Source organism: Panulirus ornatus, chromosome 38 (genome assembly GCF_036320965.1).
Source record: "Panulirus ornatus isolate Po-2019 chromosome 38, ASM3632096v1, whole genome shotgun sequence".
NCBI classification, from domain to species: Eukaryota; Metazoa; Arthropoda; class Malacostraca; order Decapoda; family Palinuridae; genus Panulirus; species Panulirus ornatus.
Genome location: NC_092261.1, coordinates 22770810 through 22782779, shown reverse-complemented (window position 1 = coordinate 22782779; position 11970 = coordinate 22770810). Strand labels below are relative to the sequence as shown.

The 11970-nt window shown below is 42.6% G+C and overlaps 2 non-coding genes across 2 annotated transcripts; both read left to right on the top strand.

Moving 5' to 3' along the window:
- Nucleotides 1-2067: 2067 nt before the first annotated feature.
- On the top strand, nt 2068-2139 carry TRNAT-UGU (transfer RNA threonine (anticodon UGU)). The gene has a single exon. It is a non-coding gene; the product is annotated as a tRNA-Thr (tRNA).
- Nucleotides 2140-8446: 6307 nt separating this feature from the next.
- Nucleotides 8447-8518, top strand: TRNAP-UGG (transfer RNA proline (anticodon UGG)). Its single transcript has one exon. It is a non-coding gene; the product is annotated as a tRNA-Pro (tRNA).
- Nucleotides 8519-11970: the final 3452 nt, after the last annotated feature.

Genomic DNA, 11970 nt, shown 5'->3' with positions numbered 1-11970 from the left:
CTTTGGTGTAGTCGCCAAATTAATCAGTTTTAACTCTTATCTGAGAATTGGTATAGATTTTACGACCATGGACTAACTGTAATAACCACAAGTTATTTGGGTTTCTTACGAACATTGTGTGAAAACCATATATGTCTGGGTCTGTGTTTTTTTTTCTTTTTCTTTTCTCATTTATAACGACTTTCAGAGCAAAGGTTATTGCACCCTAATCGAAGAGAAGTTGTCTGAATAAGTTAGATTATATTCTCATTAGATAAAAGAGGTGTATCAGAACAGGGGTTAATGTGACCTCCTCAGATGATCGTAGACCAGACTATCAAAAGTGGGAAAGATATATGTGCTTCACAGTATGAAGAAATGAAGAACAATCTCCGTGATGCTGGCCATCACAGAGAAACCGTGGGGAGATGCAACCAGTTACAGGAAATGAGTCAGGTCCTTAGGGCTGAAAAGCAAGCATAAAACTCACGAGTGCAGCGGCCGATATGATTCTTGAAGAACAGGGAGTGGGAAGCACCATTACTACAAATGGAAGGTCGATGATAGTGGAAGTGATACAAGGAGAGAGCCACCACGGATATGCTACCATTACTCCGACCTGTGGTGAATGCGATCTCAATAGAAATAGATAGCTTTCAGAAGGATACTGTTGCCTATATTGCATTCCACTTTTGGGAAGCAGATTTCATGGCGACCCATGTGTGAGCTTTTCAAGAAAGAGTATATAAAAGCAAATGTCTGTTATTCAGTTTCATTGCACAGCTGTGGCACTGTTTTGAAGTCCAATATGGATGCTGCTGCAAAATGATAGCCAGCCCTGTATCGATAGGTTACTGACGCCAGATGGTGTCAGCTGTGTGACAGTAAGGCTGCTGACATTCTAGGCAATGTCAGCACACGGGGCTTCGATCACTTCTCCTTGGCTAACAGCACTATCACCACCATCAACACCATAAGCAGCAGCGTTAAGAGCATTACCACTATCATCAACTTCAGATGCTACAGCAGTAACAGCACTACCACCATCATCAACAACAGATACAGCAACAGTAACACCACCACCACCATCATTAACAACAGATGCAGCAGCCGTAACAGCACTATCACCACCATCAACAAAGGATGCAACAGCAGTAACAGCACTACCACCATCATCAATAACAGATGCAGCAGCAAGAACAGCACTACCACCATCATCAACAACCGACGCAGCAGCAATAACATCACTATCACCACCGTCAACACCATAAGCAGCAGCAATGAGAGTATTACCACTATAATCAACAACAGATGCAGCAGCAGTACCAGCACTATCACCACCAATAACAGCATATGCAGCAGCAGTAACAGCACTACCACTATCATCAACAAAATATGCAGCAGCAGCAACAGCACTACCACCATCATCAACAAGAGATACAGCAGCAGTAACAGCACTACCACCCTCATCAATAGCAGCTTCACTACCGTCACCCGCAGCAGCAGCAATGGAATGGGCACTACTAACACCACCAACATCACCACCAACGACAACAAGCATCTCCACCACCACTACCACCTCCACCAACGACGAGCTACATCACCAATACCGCCAAGAACAACAACAACCTGCTGAATTTTTCTATTGCACGCGTGAATGGCACTATGAAGTCTAATATGAATAATGATGAAATATGTTAGCCAGCCCTATATCGGTAGGTTGCCGACCCTAGCCGGAGTCAGCTGCAGGACACAGTAGAGCTGCTGACGTTCTAGGGAATGTCATCACACGGGTGCTTCTTCTGCTTCTCCTGGCCTGTTGGTCTAGTGGTAGGATTCTCACTTAGGGTGCGGGAGGTCTTGATTTCAACTTCCGGACAGGCTCGAGATTCTATTAAATAAATTACTGACTTTTATGGCTTTCATGAAAATAAATCTTATCTAAAGTAAAACGAAGCTGTGTACCAGTAAAACTAGTTGTTTTAATGGTGAAATTACTGAAGCGTGTGCAACAGGTTCCAGGTTTGGATCCGAGAAACACCAACTAGTCATTTATCGATAAGGATAAGACAAATTGTCAAAAACATTGGCCTATTGGTCTAGGGGTATGATTCCTGCATTGTGTGCAGGAGGTCCCGGGTTCAAACCCCGGACAGGCCCGTCCATTATATATTCGTAATCTTATCACTTAATTAATCAACTTCTCAACCGTCATGATGAACCTGTCATCTCGTCAATACCACCATGACACACGTCTTAGACCTTTATGACCAGATTATCAGAATGTCGAGACCATATTTCTTTATTATGGGATCATTAGTTGGTACTTCCATGTGAAGATCTGGAGATATCTGGCAGTTCGTCTGACATGGATGTCGTCTGTTTTTGTCTTTTTCTATGTGTGTCCAATTTCTTCATGTAAATGGACTTTCATGGATGTCTTTATGTGTGTTTTTATGCGTGATTATTCCTATTTGAGTTCTTGCAAACGTGTGTGTGTGTGTGTGTGTGTGTGTGTGTGTGTGTGTGTGTGTGTGTGTGTGTGTGTGTGTGTGTGTGTGTGTGAATATGCGTGTGTGTGTGTGTGTGTGTGTGTGTGTGTTTGTGTGTGTGTGTGTGTGTGTGTGTGTGTGTGTGTGTGTGTGTGTGTGTGTGTGTGTGTGTGTGTAGGTTTATCCAGAATACATGAAGAAGGTGAACAAGATATTTTGATTCGTGGATGTAACTTGACGTTGATGGCCTGAACGACCCGAATAGATTATGTGGCTAAAACCACTAGAACCAACCAAGCTGAGTATAAATTCACGTCTCAGTTCATTTATATAATTTAATGATAATTTCGCCTTTACAAGAGTAATATAAGGCGGTCATCTTCCTTTTGCTTGTTGACTACATGTAAAATCAGGCAAAGCTGGGGAAATGCGGCACCCAAAACAAACGTAAAACCGCTGTGCTTGCCTATGACTTTTTATGCTGAAACTATGCTTGCAAATGCATATACGTGACGCATGATTCATGCAGTTATGAGGAGTGTCGCTGTGTTAAGAATAATGAGCAAACTTGGTGTTGAAAATTGGTACAATGTGCTATATAGAGGTTACAGACCTACGTAATAATGATATAAGGTAATATGGGAGTGTTAATCATCTGGTGCTGAAGTAGTCTGTCGTATATATTCTCTACAATACTCATTAGTGCAAGATGCATAACAACGAAAGAAATTGTAGCAACAACAGCAAGCGCAAAAACAACAGAATTAGAAATAGCAGCGGCAACAACAATAGTAGCAGCAATGGCAATAGCAACAGCAGTGGGAATAGTAGTACCAAGATCAGGAACAGCAAGAGCAGCAAGAGGTTTAACATCAGCAACAGCAGCATTAATAGATGCATCAATAGCAACAGCAGCAGCAAGAGCAATAATGATAGCACAAACAGTAGCAACAGAGTATCAACAAACGAAGCATTTGATACAGCGTTAATACTGATCAAAACAGCGCGGGCGATGACAGTATATGCAATATAAAAATCATCAGAAATAAGAATAGTTACAAAAGAAATGATAGTAGTAACGACAGCAAAAACAAAATGATTAAAAGATAAAGAAGCATCAACAACAGATGCAGCAATAGTAATAGCACTACCAACATCATCAACAACTGATGCAGCAGCAGTAACAGCACTACCACCATCATCAACAAAAGATACAGCAGCAGGAACAGCACTATCACCAGTATCAACAACATAAGCAGCAGCAATAAGAGAATTATCACTATCATCAACAACAGATGCAGCAGCAGTAACAGCACTACCATCATCATCAACAAGAGTTGCAGCAGCAAAAAGAGCATTATCACTATCATCACCAATAGATGCAGAAGCAGTAACAGCACTACATTCATCATCAACAACAGATGCAGCAGCAATGAGATCATTACCATTATCATCAACAACAGATGCAGTTACAGTAACAGCACTACCTCCACCATCAACAACAGATGCAGCGGCAGTAACGGCACTACCACTATCATCAACAAAAGATGCAGCAGCAGTAACAGCACTACCACCATCATCAACAACAGATGCACCAGCATTAACAGCACTACCGCCATCATCAACAACAGATGCGCCAGCGATAACAACACCATCACCATCATCAACAACAGATTGAACAGCAGTAACAGCACTATCACTATCATCAACAAGAGATGCAACAGCAATAACAGCACTACCACCATCATAACAAGAGATGCAGCAGCAGTAACTGCACTACCCCCATCAACAACAGATGCAGCAGCAGTAACAGCACTACCACCATCATTAACAACAGATACAGCTGCAGTAAAAGCACTACTGTCATAATGAACAAAAGATGAATAAACAGAGAGAGCACTATCACCATGATCAACAACAGATGTAATAGTAGTAACAGCACTATCACCATCATCAACAACAGATGCAGTAGCAGTTACAGCAATTTCACCGTCAAAAACAGATTCACCAGCCGTAACAGCATTATCACGACCCTCAGCACCATAAGCAGCAGCAATGAGAGCGTTATCACTATCATAAACTTCAGATGCAGCAGCAGTAACAGCACTACCACCATCATAAACAACAGAAGCAGCAACAGTAACAGCACTACCCAACATCAACAACAGATACAGTAACAGTGACAGAACCACCACCATCATCAACAACAGATGCAGCAGCCGTAACAGCACTACCACCATCATCAACAAAAGATGGAACAGCAGTAATGGCACTACGAAAATCATCAATAACAGTTGCAACGGCAAGAACAGCACCACCACCATTATCAGCAATTGATGCCGCAGCGGTAAGAGCACTACCACCATTATCAACAACAGATGCATCAGCGGTAACAGCACTACCGCCATCATCAACAACAGAATCAGCAGCAGTAACAGCACCACCACAATCATCAAGAAGAGATGAAGCAGCAGTAACAGCACTATCACCATCATCAAGAATAGATTAAACAGCAGTAACAGCACAACCAATATCAGAAACAACAGATGTAGCAGCAGTAACAGAACTATCACCACCATCAACACCATAAGCAGCAGCAATAAGATCATTACCACCATCATCAACAACAGATGCATCAGCAGTAACAGCACCACCACCGTCATCAACAGCAGACACAGCAGCAGTAAAAGCACTACCACATCATCAACAACAGATACAGCAGCAGTAACAGCACTATCACCATTATCAACAATATAAGCAGCAGCAATAAGAGCATTATCACTATCATCACCAATAGATGCAGCAACAGTAACAGCACGAAATTCATCATCAACAACAGATACAGCAGCAATAAGATCATTACCACTGTCATCAACAACATATGCAGTAACAGTAACAGCAATACCGCCATCATCAACAATAGATGCGGTAGCAGCATCAGCACTACCGCCATCACCAGCAACAGATGCAGCAGGAGGAACAACACTACCGAGATCATCAACAACAGATGCACCATGAGGATCAGCACTATCCCTATCATCAACAACAGTAAGAGCACTACCTCCATCATCAACATCAGATGCAGCGGCAGTAACGGCACTACCACCATCATAAACAAAAGATGCAGCAGCAGTAACAGCACTACCGCCATCAACAACAACAGATTCACCAGCATTAACAGCACTACCATCATCATCAACTACAGAATCAGCAGCAGTAACAGCACCACCACCATCATCAAGAACAGATGAAGCAGCAGTAACAGCACCATCACCATCATCAAGAAAAGATTAAGCAGCAGTAACAGCACTACCAATATCAGAAACAACAGATGCAGCAGCAGTAGCAGAACTATCTACACCATCAACACCATAAGCAGCAGCAATAAGATCATTACCATCATCAGCAACATATGCATCAGGAGTAACAGCACCACCACCGTCATCAAAACAGACACAGCAGCAGTAACAGCACTAACACATCATCAACAACAGATGCAAGAGGAGTAACAGCAGAAATATCATCATCAACAACAGATGAAGCAGCAGTAACAGCACCACCATCAACATCAAAAGCAGATGCAGAAGCAGTAACAGCACTAATGCAATTATCAACAACAGATGCAGTAGCACTAACAGGCACTGCAGCCATCATTAACAACACATGCAGCAGCAGTAGCATCACCACCACCATCATCAGAAACAGATGCAGCAGCAGTAACAGCACTATAACCATCCATAACAACAGAAGTAATAGCAGTAACAGCACTACCACCATTATGACCAACAAACACAGCTGCAGTAACACCAGTATCATCACCATCAACACTAAAAGCAGCGGCATTAAGAGCATTACCACCATCATCAACAACAGATGCCGCAGCAGTAACAGCACTACCATCATCATCAACAAACGATGCAGCAGCAATAACAGCATCACTACTATCATCAACAACAGATGTAATAACAGTAACAGCACTACCATCATCAACAGTAACAGATCCAGCAGCAGTAGCAGCACTAACGCCCTTATCAACAACAGATGCAACAGCAGTAAGAGCACCACTACCATCATCAACAACAGATACACAAACAGTAACAACACTATCACCATCATGAACAATAGATGCAGCAGCCGTAACAGCATTATCACCACGATCAACATCATAAGCAGCAGCAGTAGGAGCATTACCACCATCATCAACAAGTGATGCAGCAGCAGTAACAGCACTACCACCATCACCAACAACAGAAGCAGCAGCAGTAAAATCACTAATCCCATCATTAACAACAACTGCTGCAGCAACAGTAACAGCAGCATCACCATCATCGATAACAGATGCAGCAGCCGTAAGAGCACTATCACCTTCATCAACAACAGATGGAAAAGTAGAAACAGCACTATCACCATCATCAATAACAGATGCAGCAGCAATAAGAGCACCACCACCATCATCAACAACAGATACAGAAGCAGTAACAACATTATCACCATCATGAACAATAGATGCAGCAACCGTAACAGCATTATCACCACTATCAACATCATAAGCAGCAGCAGTAAGAGCATTACCACCATCATCAACAACTGATGCAGCAGCAGTAACAGCACTACCACCATCACCAACAACAGAAGCAGCAGCAGTAAAAGCACTACCATCATTAACAACAAATGCAGCAGCAGTAACAGCAGCACCACCATCATCGACAACAGATGCAGCAGCCGTAAGAGCACTATCACCCTCATCAGCAGCAGATGAAAAAGTAGTTACAGCACTATCACCATCATCAATAACAGATGCATCAGCAGTAACAGCACTACCACCATCATCAAGAACAGATGCAGCAGTAGTAATAGCATTACCATCCTCATCAAGAACAGATGCAGTAGCAATAACTGCACCACAACCATTGTCAACAACCGATGCAGCATCAGTAACAGCACTACCACCATCATCTACAATAGATGAGCAGCGGTAACAGCACTACCACCATCATCGATAACAGAAGCAGCAGCAGTAACAGCACTACCACCATCATTAACAACAGATGATTCAGCAGTAATAGCACCACCACCAGCATCAAATAACAGATGGAGCAGCAATAACAGTACTACCACCATCATCAACAACAAATGCAGCAGCAGTAACATCACTGTCAGTACCATAAGCAGCAGCAATGAGAGTATTACCACTATCATCAACAACAGATGCAGCAGCAGTACCAGCACTATCACCACCAATAACAGCATATGCAGCAGCAGTAACAGCGCTACCACTATCATCAACAACAGATGCAGTAGCAGCAAAAGCACTACCACTATCATCAACAAGAGATACAGCAGCAGTAACAGCACTACCACCATCATCAATAGCAGCTTCACTACCGTCACCCGCTGCAGCAGCATTACGCTGGGCACTATCAACACCACCAACATCACCACCACCAACAACAAGCATCTCCAACACCACTACCACCTCCACTAACAACGAGCTACATCACCAATACCGCCAACAACAACAATCATCTGCTGAATTGTTGTATTGCACGCGTGAATGGCACTATGAAGTCTAATATGCATAATGACGAAATATGATAGCCAGCCCTATATCGGTAGGTTGCTGACGCCAGCCGGTGTCAGTTGCGGGACACAGTAGGGCTGCTGACGCTCTACGGAATGTCAGCACACGGGGGCTTCTGCTTCTCCTGGCCGGTTGATCCCGTGGTAGGATTCTCACTTAGGGTGCGGGAGGCCTTGGTTTCAACTTCCAGACAGGCCCCAGGTTCTTTTGAATAGATTACTGACTTTTATGGCTTTCATGAAAATAGATCTTATCTAAAGTAAAACGAAACGGTGTACCAGTAAAACTAGTTCTTTTAGTGGTGAAATTACTGTATCATGTGCAAAGGTTCCAGGTTTGGATCCCAGAAACACCAACTACTCCTTTATGGATAAGACAAATTGTCAAAGACATTGGCCTGTTGGTCTAGGGGTATGATTCCTGCTTTGGGTGCAGGAGGTCCCGGGTTCAAATCCCGGACAGGCCCGTCCATTATATATTTGTAATCTTATTACTTAATTATTCAAATTCTCAACCGTCATGATGAGCCTGTCAGCTCGTCAATACCGCCATGACACACGTCTGAGACCTTTATGACCAAATTATCAGAATGTTAAGACCATATTTCTTGATTATGGGATCATTAGTTGCTACTTCCATGTGAAGATCTGGAGACATCTGGCAGTTTGTCAGGCATGTATGTGGTCTGTGTTTGTGTTTTTGTAATTTTGTCGAATTTCTTCATGTACATGAACTTTCATGGATGTCTTTATGTGAGTTTTTATGCGTGATTATTCATATTTGAGCTCTTGCAAACGTCTGTGTTTGTCTGTGTGTGTGTGTATGTGTGTGTGTGTGTGTGTGTGTGTGTGTGTGTGTGTGTGTGTGTGTGTGTGTGTGTGTGTAGAATTATCCAGAATACATAAAGAAGGTGAACAAGATATTTTCATTCGTGGATGTAGCTTGACGTTGATGGCCTGAACGACCCGAATAGATATTTGCCTAAAACCATAAGAACCAACCAAGCTAAGGATAAATTCACGTCTCAGTTCATTTAGATAGTTTAACGATAATTTTTCCTTTACAACAGTAATATAAGGCGATCATCTTCCTTTCGCTTGTTTAGTACATATAAAATCAGGCAAAGCTGGGGAAATGCCGCACCCAAGGCAAACGTAAAACCGCTGTGCTTGTCTGTGGCTTTTTATGCTGAAACGATGCTTGCAAATGCACTTACGAGACGCATGATTCAAGCAATTATGAGGAGTGTCGCTCTGTTAAGAATAATGAGCAAACTTGGTGTTGAAAATTGATACAATATCTTATATTGAGGTTACAGACTTACGTAATAATGATATAAGGTATTATGGGAATGTTAATCATCTGGTGTTGAAGTAGTCTGTCGTATATATTCCCTACAATACTCAGTAGTGTAAGAAGCAAAACAACGAAAGCAAATGCAGCAACAACAACAAACGCAAAAACAACAGAAGAATAAATAGCAGGGGCAACACCAATAGTAGCAGCAATGGCGATAGCAACAGCAGTGGGAATAGTAGTATCAAGATCAGGAACAGCAAGAGCAGCAGCAGCTTTAACATCAGCAACAGCAGCATTAATAGATGTATCAATAATAACAGCAACAGCAACAACAATAATGATAGAATAAACAGTAGCAACAGAGTATCAACAAAGAAGCATTTGATACAGCGTTAATACTAATCAAAACAGCAGCAGCAATGACAGTATCAGCAATATAGAAATCGGGAGAAATAAGAATAGCTACAAAAGAAATGATAGTAGTAATGGAAGCAAAAAGCAAAATGATCAAAAGATAATGAAGCATCAACAACAGATGCAGCAGCAGTAATAGCACTACCACCATCATGAACAACTGATGCAGCAGCAGTAACAGCACTGCCACCATCATCAATAACAGATACAGCAGCAGTAACAGCACTATCACCACTATCAACAACAGAAGCAGCAGCAATAAGAGAATTATCACTATCATCGACAACACATACAGCAGCGATAACAGCAGTATCACCACATTCAACAACATAAGGAGTAGCAATCACTATCATCAACAACAGATGCAGCAGCAGTAACAGCACTACCATCATCATCAACAACAGTTGCAGTAGCAAAAAGAGCAGTACCATTATCTTCAACAACAGATGCAGTAGCAGTAACAGCACTACCACCATCATCAACCACATATGCAACAGCAGTAACAGCACGACCACCATCACCATCAACAGATGCAGCAGCAGTAACAGCACTACCGAGATCATCAACAAGAGATGCACCAGCAGTATCAGCACTATCCCCATCATCAACCACAGTAAGAGCACTACCTCCATCATCAACAACAGATAAAGCAGCAGTAATGGCACTACCACCATCATCAACAAGAGATGCAGCAGCAATAAGATCATTACCACTATCATCAACAAGAGATGCAGCAGCAGTAACAGCACTACCGCCATCTTGAACAATAGATGCACCAGCATTAACACCACTACCGCCATCATCAACAACAAATGCACCATCGGTAACGGCACAATCTCTATCGTCAACAACAGATGCAACAGCAGTAAGAGCACTATCACCATCATCAAATAGAGATGAAGAAGTAGTAACAGCACTACCACCACCATCAACAAGAGATGCAGCAGCAGTAACAGCACTACCACCATCATCACCAACAGATGCAGGAGAAGTAACATCACTACCGCCATCGTCAAGAAGAGTTGCACTTCCAGTAACTGCACCACCACCATCATCAACAACACATGCAGCAGCAGTAACAGCACTACCATCATCATCAACAACAGTTGCAGTAGCAAAAAGAGCAGTACCATTATCTTCAACAACAGATGCAGTAGCAGTAACAGCACTACCACAATCATCAACCACAGATGCAGCAGCAGTAACAGCACGACCACCATCACGAGTAACAGATGCAGCAGCAGTAACAGCACTACCCAGATCATCAACAAGAGATGCACCAGTAGTATCAGCACTATCCCCATCATCGACAACAGTAAGAGCACTACCTCCATCATCAACAACATATACAGCAGCAGTAACGGCACTACCACCATCATCAACAAAATATGCAGCAGCAATAACATCATTACCACTATCATCAACAACAGATGCAGCACCAGTAACAGCACTACCGCCATCTTCAACAATAGATGCACCAGCATTAACAGCACTACCGCCATCATCAACAAGAAATGCACCATCGGTAACGGCACCATCTCTATCGTCAACAACAGATGCAATAGAAGTAAGAGCACTATCACCATCATCAAATAGAGATAAGCAGCAGTAGCAGCACTACCACCATCATCAACAAAAGATGCCGCAGCAGTAACAGCACTACCATCATCATCACCAACAGATGCAGGAGAAGTAACAGCACTACCGCCATCGTCAAGAAGAGATGCACCACTAGTAATTGCACCACCACCATCATCAACAACAGATGCAGCAGCAGTAACAGTACTACCACCATCATAAACAACAGATGCAGTAGCAGTAACAGCACTATCATCATCATCAACAACAGATATAATAGTAGTAACATCACTATCACCATCATCAACCACAAATGTGATAGTAGCAACAGCACTATCACCATTATCAACAACAGATACAGCAGCAGTGACAGTACTATCAACACTATCAACAACATAAGCAGCAGCAATAAGAGCATTAAATCTATCATCAACAATAGATGCAGCAGCAGTAACAGCACTACCATCATTATCAACAACAGATGCAATAGCTGTATCAGCAATACCTCCATCACCAGCAACAGATGCAGCAGGAGTAACAACCTTACCGATATCATCAACAACAGATGCACCAGCAGTATCAGCACTATCCCTATCATCAACAACAGTAAGAGCACTACCTCCATCA